This window comes from Octopus sinensis, linkage group LG19, assembly GCF_006345805.1.
Source record: "Octopus sinensis linkage group LG19, ASM634580v1, whole genome shotgun sequence".
NCBI classification, from domain to species: Eukaryota; Metazoa; Mollusca; class Cephalopoda; order Octopoda; family Octopodidae; genus Octopus; species Octopus sinensis.
The window spans coordinates 15,792,367-15,808,414 of NC_043015.1; the positions used below are offsets into that span (position 1 = coordinate 15,792,367).

Here is a 16,048-nt window from a genome sequence, read left to right on the forward strand (position 1 = left end):
TATCAATAGCTGAGGGAAATATCTGAATGATTTTAAAGGTTTCACGAAATGTCTGTAGCAGAGGGCAGGAAGCCAAACTGATATGGGTGCGGAAGGATAGTTCACTTGTAGGAATTTCCGTCCTCTTGAAAAGCAAACACTAAAACAACATCCTCTAATAACACAAACTACTACAACTGCAGCTACAACAAAAATTAAAAAAACTACCTAAACAACATTATCATCAAAATAAAAACAAGAACCAACATCATCAAAATTAAAGGCAATGTACACTCGTCAGAACTGTGAAAGAACAGAGAAGGGGCAAGTAGTCACACTTCCGTCAAGGTCAACGGTAAAATTTACTTTCCAAAACATTTAACATCAACACCACAACCACCACCAACACCACCACCACCACTACCATCATCATCAACAACAACAACACTATCACAATCAACAGTAGCACATACATTCCTTCTGCTAATTCGTCTTGTAATTGATGTCTTTAGTTTTTATTATACACATTTTATTATACACATATTATACACATTTATCCACATTTAGCAGATTTTATAGCAATGTAAATTGACCAAAGTACTTGACTAGTGATTTATTGTATTGACGCAAGTAAAAGAATGAATAGAAAGTTGCAGAATCAGTGGGGAAGAATGTTGTTCGGCTGATTCTCAAAACTTTGGCTGACCAGAAGCTGGAGAACTGGTGAGATGCTGGCAAATCTGCAAATATAGTAATTTTACCGCTACTTTCCAATGACCGACAGCTATATTTTTTTATTTCTACTAAAGGATTAGTAATAAAAAAAAAACTATTACACTCGAGAGATAGGTGTAATAGTTGATCGGCGAACTTGTTAAATGATCTCCAACCAATTGGTAGAGATAGCGGGATCAGTGTATACAAACTACTGGGATTTGCTTTATTATTGGATGACTACAATCACCTTTCCTTTAGTGATTGTTATTTTGTATTGATATTTGTGTTGCTTTCGAGTTGTTAAGATGTAAGGAACAAACTATCGTTTTGATAACTGAAGAAACCAAAAGAATATTAAGTCTCGTAACCGTTTACGCTCCACTTGGAGCGAACTGGTCTCTCTTTTCAAATTGCCGTCCTTGATGTATTCCACTCTTCAAAATTAGTGAGGAACAGGAATACAATGGCAAGCAAAATATTAAATTGGAGACCCACATTTGTGGTTAGCGACACAAAATGACCAGAAGTGTGTAAATGAAAATACCCTACATCCTCTGTAATAATTGATTTCCTCCACGAGATATTTGCTCGATATAGTATACCGTATACCATTGTCCGATAATGGGACACGGTTTACGGAGTCTCAATTCAGAGATATCTGCCAGATGTTCCAAATTGATCATATAACTACGCCACAATATCACCCACGGCCAAATGGTTTGGCGGAACGGTTCGTGGACACATTCAAGAGGACGTTAAGAAAAGCGAACAACAGAAAGATTGATCCGGTATTAATAAAATTTCTAAGGGTGTACAGATTTACTCCAAACGCATCAGGTAAATCTCCAGCCGAATTAATGTTCGCAAGAAAGATTAAGTCCATATTCAACAAACTACTATGAAGCAGAGAAAAAGACTTGGAATAACAATGACAAAAGCGCTGCAACGGAAACTTTTGAAGTTGGTGAAATCGTACAGATATGGAAAACAATAATGAGAGGACGGTATTATTTGTAATAGAATTGGAAAACCGATCTATATGGTAAAAAGGCAAAAAGACAAAAATTTGATTTCAAGACATGCAAGCCAGTCGAGAAAAAGATACCCCGAGGATATAAATGCAAAGAAAGCAGAACCTATGGATTTTATGTACACTGTTTGGAGTACTATTACCAGATAAACTGACACACCCGTTCGGAGTAGTACTAGAAAAATGAAATTTCCAGAACCTTTAATGGTTGACCTAAAGTAGAAAAAGTATTGAACTCCGTTTGGAGTTGATCTTTTCTTTTCTTTTTTTTTTTAGGGGAGATATGGAGGAGAAAAGTGTATACCCACACTCCGAGAAATGCACAGTTTAAAACTGTGCATTTCTCGGAGTGTGGATACTCCCGCACGTGACTGTCAGTGGACAGGATGCATCTTATAAACTAGCTGACCCCGTGCCGTCAAAAATGATGGTTAATTGTATTTTATATATAAGGTACATAATAATCAGATACGTTCACATTCTTCCCTTGTACACGCACACACATACACACATATACTCACACAGTTGAAATCGTTGTTTGATTTTTCTTTTCAGCATTGAATGTTCACCATCCCACTTCCATTGCATACACACACACACACACACACACACACAACTCTCTTTTGCATACACACACATACTCACGCAGTTGATTTTTTTTCACCGTAGAATTTCCATCATCCCACTACCAAGTTGGCTATCACCCCTTCCTTCCTTATTCATCTATCACTCCTTCCTTTCTCATATGTTGTGACGGAGAAAGACAAGAATATTATAGTAGATAGAATGAGCCAGTAGGCAGTTAGGGGCGAACTGTGAGAGGGTAAGTCTCGTTATTGTGCTAACGGTTATAAGGTAACCAACTCTTTTTACTTTGCTTATACGATTATAATTGGTACTGTGGTATATACTCACTCACGTATTAGAAAATAAATACCGTACATATTGTCCAGTTTCGCATTGTCAGCTATTAGACCGCCAAATTCATGACATGTGTAGGCAACGAACATCTATAAATATATCTGGCTGTTGAAATTTTAACGCACCGTTCCTGCCACGGAAAATTTACAAATATCAAATCACTTATTTTGTTCATAATATTTTGACAAGTGCTAAAATGTATTGGATATGTCCAAAGGTAAAGATTAAATTAAAGTTAGATGCAACGCCAGAGAGAAAACTTGGCTTTAAGCGATAGCAGTATTACCGATGTGATGTTGTGAAGCTGCATGTCTTTAGATTCGGAGGAACGAAAGTGTACAATGTCCGATCCTTAACAGATATGCGAGGAATTTTGTAATATGTAGAGAGCTGCAGAGAATGGAATAGTGCAAGTGACTGCTCGTAATGACCGAAGTAAAGACGGTAGCTCTCCTCGACTTGTTTGCACTTTAAAATCTATTCATCAGCGCGGTTTTTTCATGACTGCTAGCATTTGCAGCAGCGTGAGGCGAGATGTAATTGCATTGGTGAGGAAAGTACGAAGATCGGAGACCTTTTTATAAAATTCTATGTTCATTACTCTGCTGAATATCTGGCTCAGATTTTGGTACTTAATGCTCACAAAAAAAGTTAACGTTTGTTCTCCGTGACATTGAAAAGAAAAACATGTTCACGTATTTATAGATCCATCTAGAATAAGTGCTATTTAATGTGCAAAACTGTAAAAAGAGCTGAGGCTTAGATTTCCATTCAACTCCCGATGTAAACTATCCGAAATCAGTGGCTTTGCATTTCATCTGCTGGAAAAACCTCTTCATATCAATGGAACACTTTTTTGGTTAAGGGTTGTCCCCACTTATTTTTTGCGGTTACTTTAACTGGTAGACCCTATTACTAGAGACGGCTAATGCGAACATTACTTCGGTGGTACAACTACTGAAACATATCTTGTGGAATATCGGATGAAATTAGAAACGGTTGATCTACAGGAAGTCTTCCTCGAGCACTGAGTATGCTGTCTTTACCTGCCCAAGGACGTGTGCCGAGACTGCGGCATTTGCAGTGCGGAACCTATTTTGGCATTTTAATAAAGCTGTAGTTTTAATCAAGTAGGATGAGTACTTGGCACTTGGAATATTGCCACGCACACACTGCACCCTGCGAACTAGCCACTGCATTCAATGGGACACGGAACTTCCATTCGACAAAAAAAAAATTAATCAGAATCATTAGCGTCAATGTTCTAGGCTTTACATCAGGCGCCGATCACAGACTTATATGCTCATAACTTTATGCAATGCCTAGTGGAAAATATTCTTTTGATTAGTCTTTTACACATTCAGGCTTGGTAATCACGCCAGAAAGTGATGTAATCTTTTGTTTCCGCAAACAGATGTTCCTGCTCTTAATCATTATAATAATGTTCTCATTGCAGGTTTTCGTGAAGGTCCTTTCTCAGAAACTTGTCTCAGGGGCTTGAGTATGTTTATAATGTCTTTTCTTACCCTCTCAGCTGTACTACAGGTGTTTTATAATCATTCTATATTTGTAAGAGTCTGTTCTTTCATCTATGTCAAATTTAGACGATGTTAGTTAATTTTTTCTTGTTTTCCTGTCTGCATTTCGTAACTCTATTTCTATGATATTGACATTACAAGTAAATTAGTTTGCTCACAAAGTGGCACTTTGTTACTTGTGGCTTGAAGGATTGTTAGGGTGTCTGATACAACTCTTTATTGTATTTGTTCAAGCAGTTAGTTCAAATCCTGTCGAGTTCACCCTAGCTTTTCATTTTAAAAAATCTGTCTAGCACTGGAGCTCTCTTTCTTTTTCAATTTCTTTTTCTTTCTCTCTCTCTCTCTCTTTCTTTCTTTCTTTCTTTCTTTCTTTCTTTCTTTCTTTCTTTCTTTCTCTTTCTTTCTCTCTCTCTCTCTCTTTCGCTCTCTCTCTCGCGCTCACTCTCTCTCTCTTGCTCTCTCTCTCTTGCTCTCTCTCTCTCTCGCTCGCTCTCTCTCTCTCTCTCCTACGCCTTATACTGTGGGAACCGTGGTGCCTCTTTCTACAGAAACGGAGAGGGGTTGAACGAGGGCAAGATTTCCACTCTTCACAGAAAAGCCAATTTGCTACTGAAACCGTTCAAGGGCGGCATAGTGTGCAATAGAGCACAGAACGGAAATTAAGAAAGAAATGGGTTTATGCAAACTAATATATTTTTAATGGGGTGAATGTATGAGATGATGCTTAAAGATGTGATTTTAAATACATTTTATTTCCGTTGAGTAGAACACATCGGCTCCAGGGAAAATTATCAATGAATCCTAACAAGAAAATTTAGTACTTTTAAGATAAACAACGATATATATAAGTAAAAAATTAGCAAAAAAGAAAATGTATCAGTCTATGATGTCTCTTACAATTAGCATGAATCTTGAGTTCAAATGGCAAATGGTATGGGAATGTTCGCATTTAAATTGATCATTTGTGAGAGAAACCTAATGAGAATAGTACATTTTCATATGATGTAAGTTAATAAAATTGTGCGTGTGCGCGGGCGCTTTAGTTCATGTCGGTGATACATATCTTTGTATGTGTGCAACAAGACCAAATTATCCATGTAAGCGTTCCGAATAACTTAACTTGAAATTATTAACAAGTAAGTGTCTGTGTAACAAATCCTTCATGGTGAATAGAAACAGGTGTGTGAATGAGGTAAATATACTTGTCGGTTGATAGCAGGTTTGGCAACTGTAATTCAACAGGTAAACTATTTTGACTAAAATGAAAGCAGCCATGGTAGATGCTGCCCAACCTAAGATTGGTGCTGTAGTGTTCTCTGTTTCGACTATGAGACAGAAATTATGTGACTAGAGTAGGAGAATAGCGAACAAGCTCTCACTTTTTATTAAAGTTTTATAACCATTATTTGGAACAGCTAGGTAGTCTCTTATGATTGGTTGAGTTTGATCAAGAAACAATTTGTTGCCAAGACTGAAAATAAAATCAATGCCCCATATTTGTCTACGGAATTTTATTTAATACGCGGTTAATATGCACCAGAAGTAACAATTTGAAATTCCATAATTCCAAAAATGTTTGCATCGAAAGTCTCATCAGGCTAAGTGGCTTGATGGAATTAGTTCTTTGGTGCACTGGGAATGGGTATATAAAAAGGCAGAGATCCTCAGTCATACGCGCGAAACATTTTGGCTCATAATAACGCAATATTACCACGGACGTATTTGATACCTGATAGGTGGGCTTTCTGTGTTAGTTTAGGCCACATAGATATAGTCAATTGTGAACCATTTAAATTTTGTTGATCCAACGATGTAAGCATCCATACACAGACTATTGATGGACAGTGGATATTCGCCAAGAAGAAACTCACGTGACAATGCAGAACGAGTAATGTTTTATTAACATTGTAACGGGTTCAAATGGAGAGTGGGGGAAATGTTACCACTGTAAAAGAACCAATATGGAGAGCGTTACTAATTTGAGCGTATTGGTGAAGTCAACGAATGTAAGTTGGCTTGAATGAATGTTGACAACTAAGAAAGAAATATCAGAAGCCAAATACATAACAAAACATTTATTGTATACGTAACAAGCGCCGATGTGGCCTGGATGTTTGAATCAGGGGAGCCATAACGTACGTCTAAAGGAATGCTTTAGTCATAAGATGATATAAACTGGCAGGCGGAGTTAGTATGTTCAAAGGAGACCTATGACAGTTGTGCCAATTGTTCGCCAACTAACTGAAAAAGGGTAGGTCATAGCTAAGGCGAATGGTATGTGTAGTCATGGCGAGCTTAATGTAAACTGGTAGTTGAAAGTTGATAAAAATACCAGAAGCTATACATTATGAAAAAGTGTGACTGGTTGACTGGAACCTTCCTTCTTTCTGGACGGATGACATTATATTTATAGCCACGCGACCAGCTCCGATTAACTGCAGTTACCAAAGCACATCTGTGCTAATCCGCGACAACAAAGTATGGCTTCCTTGACTCACTACATTTTTGTATGAGTATATGCAGCAAAATCGAATCGGAAACGGCGAAAAGAACTATATATACGTTCTGTGCATCGTTTCCATGTTATAATGAAATTAAGGGATTTCACTGTCGTCACTTATGGTTTCCGTCACAATTTAATTACACATTTTTTTAGGAAACTAAACTGCATGTTAACCATTATCCACAACTTCGGATTTTGAATCTGGTTAGAATGCTATTACATTCATGTCTTCTGTTGGAAGCTCTTTGTAAAACAAATAAAAATTCAAGGTGGTTTTACCCGAAATTTTTCATCCTCACCTAAGTACTGTATATAAGTGGTCAGATCAAGTTCTTACTTGTGAAGAACTGAGATATTTGTGTAAGAATGTGTTTATTGTTGCAAAGCATAGTTTGCCTGTAGTGCTAGCAGTGTGGATGAGATAAGTAATGCTAACGAAAGGAATGATAAAATGGTCTCTATACAGTGCGTGTCTGACGTCCCAGAAAACAGTGCTATTATAACTCAAGCTTTAAGCAGCACCTGGCATAAGCGATGTTAGAAATTCGAGTTTAATAGAGCGAAAAACGGGCTTTAAAATGATATTTTAAAGCCCGTTTTTCGCTCTGTCTAATCGTATTACTCTTTTTCTTTTTGACTAATTAGGCCATTTTTTCCGGAACGTTCAATACAACATGGACAAAAAGCAAATTCGCGCAATTTTTTAATTCCAGTTCAAGCTGGGTCGAAAAGCTACTGAAATAGCTCGCGATATCAACGATGCGTTTGGCCCAGGAACCACTAATGAACGTACAGCACAATGGTGCTTCAAGAAATTTCGAAGCGGTGACGAGAGTTATGAAGATGATAAACGTAGTGGTCGGCCATCGGATGTTTACAACTATCAACTAAGAGCCTTAGTGGAAGCCAATCCACGCACAACTGTTTGAGAGCTTGCTTCTGAATTAGACGTAACGTATACCACAATTTCCAACCACTTGAAAGAGATTGGAAAAACAAAAATACTTAAGAAATGGGTGCAGCACGAATTGAACGACAACCAAAAAAAGAAAAAAACACCACTTTGAAGTGTCGTCTTCCCTTCGTTTACGCAGCAAGAACGACCCGTTTCTCGATCGGATTGTGACTTGCGATGAAAAGTGGATTCTTTACGACAACCGGCAACGCGCAGCTCAGTGGTTGGACGCCGACGAAGCTCCATGGCACATACCGAAGCCAAAGTTGCACCAAAAGAAGGACATGGTGACTGTTTGGTGGTCTCCAGTCGGTCTCATCCATCACATTTTTGGATCCAGGCGGAACCATTACGGCGGAGAAGTACTGTCAGCAAATGGATGAAATGCATAAGGAACTCCGACAACAACAGCCAGCATTGGTCAATAGAAAAAGAACCAATTCTTCTCCACGACAACGCTCGACTGCACGTCGCATAACTGACTCTGCAGAAGTTGAACGAATTGGGCTACGAAACTCTGCCTCATCCACCATACTCACCAGACCTCTTGCCTAACGACTTACCACTTTTTCAAGCGTCTTGACAACTTCCTGCGTGGGAAATGCTTCAAAAGCCAAGACGATGCCAAACAGGCCTTCAATGACTTCTTCGCTATCAGAACGCAGGAGTTTTACGCTACTGACATAAATAAATTTGTTTCGCGTTGGCAAAAGTGTGTTGATTCTGATGGCGTTTATTTCGATTAAAAAAGTTTTGTTTGAGCCGAGATATATGCATCTGAATTTAAAGGTTAAAAACCGCAAGAACTTTCTTGATAACTTCATAATATATGAAGACACATGTAGGATATTAGAAATGTATATCGTGGCATGTCTGTATGTAAATATGTTGTTGTGACTTTGTTCATGCCTATAAAAAAATTGCAGCATAATAGTATTAGTTATTTTGTTATAATCCTATAGTTGTCTGAGTCTACTCAATTTACTTATATAAGATTTTTGCATGATGTTCTCTAAATGTTATAACAAAAGTGAAATTATTGGTAAATGCTAGATGAACTTGTATGTTTATAAGTTGTGAGAGCAGCTTACTGTAGTTATTCAAGGGTGGAGGTTAAAGAATACGCACACCACCCGCTTTCGGCGTAACCTTAAACCTAACCGCCGAAAACGGGTTGTGGTGCGTATTCTTTACCTTCGCCTATTCAAGTACTCTGAGTTTGAATTCTGCTGATATCAGCTTTACCAATCTGATACGAGGTAGAGGCGAGTATTTTTCCCTGTCCTCTCTCTCTCTCTCTCTCTCTCTCTCTCTCTCTCTCTCTCTCTCTCTCTCTCTCTCTCTCTCTCTTCCCTTTTCTCACAGAATCTGTTGCGTTACATTGTGAGAGTCATACATTTCCTTCTACAGAGATGAAGGATTTTGCTACTGAAACCGTTCAAGGACGGCCCAGTATGCAATTGGTTACGGAACAGAAATTAAGAAAGTACTTTTATGCTAATTAATATATTTTTGATGAGGTGACTATATGAGATGTTTAAAGATATGATCTTAAATACATTTTATTTCCCTTAATAAGTAGAACATATCAGTTCCCGGGAAAATTATCAATGAATCCTAACAAAAGAGAATGTAGTACTTTTAAGATAACCAACGAGACATATACATAAAACTTAGAAAAAGGAAAATGTCTTACATTTATCGGGAATCTTAAGTTCAAATGGCATTAGAATGGATATGTTCGCATTAAGGTCGATCGTTTTTGAGAGAAATATGAGTATAGTACACGTTTTCATATGATGAAAATTAATAAGTGTAGGTATAGGAAGGTGTAGTGGGGTAGTGTGCTTGAGGTTTGTGTGAGTGTGTAGTTTGCCTGTGTCAGTAATACATTATATATTACTGTAAGTGTAAGGAGGCGAAATCAACCATATAAATGTTCTAAGTCACTTGCTAAGAATATAAGTACTTCAGTTACCAAACTTACATTTCTACTTATGCACCCACACACAATTTTGTATAGGATGTCAGTCTACCACGTGTAACGTTTTCCCTGTATGATCTGCTATCGATTCTCAATGGCCGTGTGAACGATATTCTCTCATACATATAGCAGAAGACCTACCGTTGATTTGAATTCAGAAAACAAACAACCGCTTCCCCTTCCAATTTAGTCTTAGCCCACCTTTCTTCTTCCTCACATCTCCCTACTCCCAAATAGTTCAGGTGGTAAACACGTAACTAAACACTTTTACCAATTGTTCTATCTCAGAGACGCAACATCCTTCTGAAACATCCTCACAATGTTTCGATGTTTTACCTATAGAAATTCAAGCTGGACATAAATCACAGCAATCTCTGTGTGACAAATACTTCATGTGTATAGCAAACTTTATAAAAGAAATTCAAGCTTTAAATGAAATTAGGGCTGCTATGGCGGCTTCTGCAGTAATTTTCTGAAGTAAAGAGAGAATGAAAAAGCTCTATCACTGTTTATCACAGTCTATCACTGTTTTATCACCACAAATGAATCATGAAATGGGAAAACCAAACTGACTAAAAGGATTGATGGAAGTCTATTTTCCCATGAAATATACCAAGAGTACTAGCCATTTAACTACTAGTTCAGAGTTTGAATCTGGACAGAATTCCTGTTGCATTTGCTTCTCCTTCAGGGAGTTGGCTCAAAGCAGCGAGCGAAAACAGGATACTAGCTAGTCTCTCTCGAAAACTTGCATCCTAGGCGCAGGCGCAGGCGTAGCTGTGTGGTAAGACGTTTGCTTCCCAACCATATGGTTCCGGGTTCAATCCCACTGCGTGGCACCTTGGGCAAGATTCTTCTACTATAGCTTCGGGATGATCAAACCTTGAGTTGATTTGGTGGAGAGAATCTAAAGGAAGCCCATCGTGTATGTGTGTGTGTGTGTGTGAGTGTGTGTGTGTATATATGTGTGTGGGTGTGTGTCTTTGTGTGTGTTTGTCCACTACCACCACTTGAGAACCGGCGTTGGTGTGTTTACGTCCCCGTAACTTAGTGGTTTGGCAAAAGGGCCGATAGAATAAGTACCAGGCTTTATAAACTAATAAGTACTGGGACTGATTCATTTGACTAAAATTCTTCAAGGTGGTTCCCTCGCATGGCCGTAGTCTAATGACTGAAGCAAGCAAAAAATAAAGAAATAAGTATTATATGCAATGTGCCTCCTGGTGCACTCGCCAGTCAGACCTGGTGCTTATTGGAGAAGAATACGTTGATGGATGCGAAGCAAAGGTGCTTGGTGATTCTCTTATAACATTCTTTTCTAACTCTTTTACAAATCCGGAGTAATATGTTGTTACTTTTCAGATGAACAATCACCCTATTGCAAAATGTCTAAGAATGATTTCGGTTTCGAAGGTTAATAGGTTTCCTCTCTGATAACCAGTCACGTGTTAGTAATGGTCGTTTTATATATTAATTCACTGAACTATAAATTCGTGCTGGTTAGGTGCAATTTTTATTGTGCTGATGAAATTGCCAATAGTCATGCAAAGCCACTCTTTGTGGTGTTACTGTATATTAAATCTTTTGCATTCATTGTGCAGAATATTTTCGTTCCATATTTTCTTTTAATGTTTTCATTTCTGCTGCTGCTGCTGCTGCTGTTGGTGGTGATGGTGGTGGTAAAGATGGAGCTGTTGCTGTATCATCTGTTGTTAAACATTCTTCTTTGCGTCTATTCAGCATATTTAGGTCACTTCAAATAAGTTATTTCTCATGGAAAAAGCGACATCACTTTACTAGCTGGCATGATTTTGCTTAGATTAATTATTTCCTTCAGTTCCAGAACGTTTTCACTTTTATTGATGCTATGTTTTTCTTATCTATTTTGCTTGCATTTTTCTCTTTTGATATTAAACCTTTTTCTTGAAAGCGGCGAGCTGGCAGAATCGTTAGCACACCGAACCAAATGCATAGCGGCATTTCGTCCGACTTTACGTTCCGATTTCAAGTCCCACTGAGGTCGACTTTACCTTTTATCCTTTCAGCGTCGATAAAAGAAGTACCATTTGAACACTGAGGTCGGTATAATTGACTTACCCACTAATCCTAACTTGCTGCCTGGTGCCAAAAACTGGAAACCGGTATTAATCTGTTCTGTTTCATTAGGAAGGGGTGGTTCTTACCGTTTTAGTTTTATCCAATGTCTTTCAATTTCATTCTATAATTTTATAAAGTATCTAACATCTCAACTGCTTTCTTTCTTATTCTCCTAGATTTTGATACAGAAAGGAGTTTTACATTGTTAGGATGGAACCCTAATTAACTCAATACCACCATGGCTTCAGTTTAGTTTCGGAAGAATTTCCTGGAGTAACAACATTGAAATTAATAGTCGGATCAGTTAATTTAATATAGCACCTCCTTAAAAATGGGTTATCGCGTACCAAAATAAGACAGTTTATTTTATCTAGCGTGCTGAATCGTTAACGCTTCGGACAAAAATCGGAGAAATAGCATTTCTTCTGGATCTTTACGTTCTGAGATCAAATTCCACCGAGATCGTTATCTTCCATTCTTTTGGAGTCGATAAAATAAAATACCAGTTAAGTATTTTAACTGGGGTTCGATATAATCGGCTTTTTAATCCCTTCAAAACTGCTGGTCTTGTACCAAAGTCAGAATTTTTATTTTTCCATCATCAGCGAAGACTATGTCTTTGGATTTAATTGAATTATAACAATTGTGAATGTGTTCTAAGCCCCCCCCCCCCGGTTATTGAGGTTAGACCTCCTATGCTAAGACAGTTTTCTCCCGTGTTGAAATATGAATGTAAAAAGACAGAAAAATCCCCTGTGGATTATATTAAGATATGAAAAAATACATATTAAAATATGTAAAAGCAGAAAAATCCCACGTGGATTATATTAAAGACAAATTATTAAGAGACTATTTCAAGTTTTATTTGATTCAACTCACACACTATTCTATATAAAAATCTAGAGCTCAAACACAGAACGACTGGTAACCGATATCTTGCATAATTGGTTGACTTCACCATTACAATAACGACCGTAGTTGGTAAAGTATATTGTATGAAATACTAAGGAATGAATAAGTGACAGTTACAACAGTCGCCATCATTGAACGTTCACACAACGATGCTATTGTGTTGTGAAAAGTTCTAGAATGTTGTTAAAACATCCACCGCTTTTCTATCTGTCGTACATCGATATCTGAATTCGAAATTGAGACCTTTCATTTATTTCCCGTCTAAACAGTCACAATAAGATATGTCTCTTGTCTCATGATATTTAATATTTCTCGTATTCTAAAACAGAAGCTGACAGGGCGGACATTGAAGCAAAATAACCATATCGCCAGATGAAGTTGATTTCATTACGAGTTTCAATTTCCTATTGTGAACATTAAATATTTAACTACAATAAACGCGCCCATTTTCGCTCGTTTATTCTGTCACTGGTTTCAGTCACTGGACTGCAGCCATTCTGAAGTCCCATTCTCTGTCATTTTTAGTTAATCGACCAAATCGTATCAAACGCAGTATTTATTTCAGTTTGGTTTGGAATTATTTTATCAGTCTAAAGGCTGCGAGCTGGCAGAATCGTTAGCACCCTGGACGAAATGCTTAGCAGTATTTCGTCTGCCGTAATGTTCTGAGTTCAAATTCCTCCGAGGTCGACTTTCCTTTTCAACCTTTCGGGGTCGATAAATTAAGTACCAGTTACGCACTGGGGGCGATGTAATCGACTTAATCCGTTTGTCTGTCCTTATTTGTCCCCTCTGTGTTTAGCCCCTTGTGGGTAGTAAAGAAATAGGTATTTCGCTCGTGGCTACGTTCTGAGTAAGTCGACATCCGTCGAGGTCGACATCTTTTCACGGTCGATAAATTAAGTACCAGTGAAACAATGGGTCGATGTGATCGACTTCCTCCCTCCCCCAAATTTCAGGCCTTGTGCCTGTAGTAGAAAAGATTATTTTTATCAGTCTACATTTGGGTGGCTCTATGGTAAGCTTGCTCCCAAACACATGCTTCCGGGTTCAGTTCCAGTGTCTTCCACTATAAATCTGGGCAACCAAGGCCTCGTAAGTGGATTTGGTAGGTGGAAGCTGAATCCCGTCATGTATTTGTGGGTTTGTGCATGTGTAATTGTATGTATGTTCAGTTGTCTTTGTGTATGTGCGTGTATATTTATGTGTGTGTCTTTGTGTTTGTCCCCCATTACTAATTGACAAGCGGTGTTGGTGTGTTTACATCCCTGTAATATTAGCGGTTCGGCACAAGAGACCTTTAGAAAAAGACTAAAACTCTTTAAGGCGGTGTCCCAGCATGACTGTAAGCCAATGACTGAGACAAGTAAATGATATCTATTCAAAGATTGTGCTTTTACATATTGGAGCACAACTCGGCAGATGTCAACACTCGTAGAAATAAAGACAAATACACGGACAGGGCAAAGATACACAAATTCGCACTTATACGCGAACACATTTATTATTAAAAAAAATTAATACGAAATTAAGACAAGGTAGATATGTATCGAACATGTTACAAGAATATCACCGTGATCACCGTGACTGACAAGGCTATCAGATGTTGCAACACGTCGCTGGTCACAATGCGCTTCGCATTGTTTTAGCCTTCAAATGACGCCGCCCCGCTGGCTAGGCGAGCAGGCCAACAGAAGAAAGAGTGAGAGAAATTTGTGGCGAAAGAGTACAACAGGGATCGCCACCACCTCCTGCCGGAGCGTCGTGGAGGTGTTTTCGCTCAATAAACATTCACAACGCCCGATCTGGGAATCAAAACCGCGATCCAACGACCGCGAGTCCGCTGCCCTAGCCACTGGGCCAGGAATATATCAGTAATTAAAAAGTGGCTATGCTGAAATCAAGTTGACGACTACCATATGTATACAAGCATTCATGCGCCGAAAGCCAATATGACAGTTACTCTCATGGTAACTACCACAGTATAGTTTGTTCTAACAGAACATCTACGTTTGAGTGGGGATAAATATTAGCCCTCGGTATTACTACTACCTCAGTTGCTTTTAACAAACTTAGTGGCAGTATATATATATATATATATATATATATATAATATATATATATATATATATCATGGACACTCTCGTCGTTAGACGACGTATGAAGGTTCGGTAATTTCTTACCGAACAACCACAGATTATTGTTTATATTATCGTGAGCCGAATATCTTTAACCACTAAGCCACGTGACTCCACATACACTCTGTGTGCGAACTCGGTATACACGACTGAAACGGTGTTAAATTAAAGTTGCCATTTCTAAAGCATTGTAAATGTATAAGGACGGTTAGAAGGAATAATGCTGTGGAATTGTACGAGATAAAATCTTTTTATAGACTTGTGTTACAAACAGAAATATACAGCGTATCCCAGAATTAAGTATTTCGAAGAAATCGGGAAAATTTTTTTTAAACTGGCGGTATGTTAAGTTCGTTATCTATGATACCTAAACAAATAGGTTTATCGATCTTACGTCAAGGCTTTATTGAAAATATCCAATATAAGTGCAGGAGATGCTGTGTAGTAAATAGCTTGCTTACCAGCCACATTGTTCCGAGTTCAGTCCCACTGCGTGGTACCTTGGGCAAGTGTCTTCTACTAAGCCTTGTGAGTGGATTTGGTAGACGGAAACTGAAAAAGCCTGTCGTATATATACATATGTGTGTGTGTGTGTGTGTCTGTCTGTCTGTCTGTGTCTGTCTGTCTGTCTGTGTGTCTGTGTGTGCGTGTGTGCGTGCGTGTAAGTCCTGGGGTCGATTTGCTCGACTAAAGGCGGTGCTCCAGCAAGGCCACAGTCAAATTACTGAAACAAATAAAAGAATATACTCGTAATTTTCTAAGATTTTAATTCCTGTGCATAAGGGGCCCACCGAAATTGAAGTATCCCGGAAACTCTCATGGTTTAAATCCTGTCCTACTATTGCTCCATTCTGGGGATGGAGGAAGAGAAAATGACTGCAGTCAAATTGACAAAAAGGGCTGTCACGGACAGATAAGGGATGGAAATTAAATCATAAAATGAAATTATAAAAATTACAAAATTATAAAAATTGCAAAATTATAAAAATTGCAAAATTATAAAAATTACAAAATTATAAACAAAATTTAAAATTTATACACTTTTAATACATATTAAACATGACAAACATAGAGTTTTTTTTTTAAATTGTCCGAATTCAGTGAAAAACCTAATTCCGGGACGCCCTATATATAGGAGTGAATCACGTCTGTCATCCTCATCACTGTGCTGCAACAATGCCCGTCTCGCTCCGATATATACAGCGCTTTCAACTCTATTAAAAAATTTTATACTGTACAATTCCACAGCATAATGCTTTCCAAAAGTGTATATA

The 16,048-nt window shown here is 38.1% G+C and overlaps 1 protein-coding gene across 1 annotated transcript in view; it reads right to left on the reverse strand.

Annotated features, from left to right (window-relative positions):
- The window catches only part of LOC115222333 (PC3-like endoprotease variant B), a 157,731-nt gene extending 142,447 nt beyond the window's left edge, over window positions 1-15,284 (reverse strand). The window contains exon 1 of the mRNA XM_036511112.1: window positions 15,236-15,284. The gene's annotated coding sequence lies outside the window, so the exon portion shown is untranslated. The remainder of the gene's footprint in view (window positions 1-15,235) is intronic.
- Window positions 15,285-16,048: the final 764 nt, after the last annotated feature.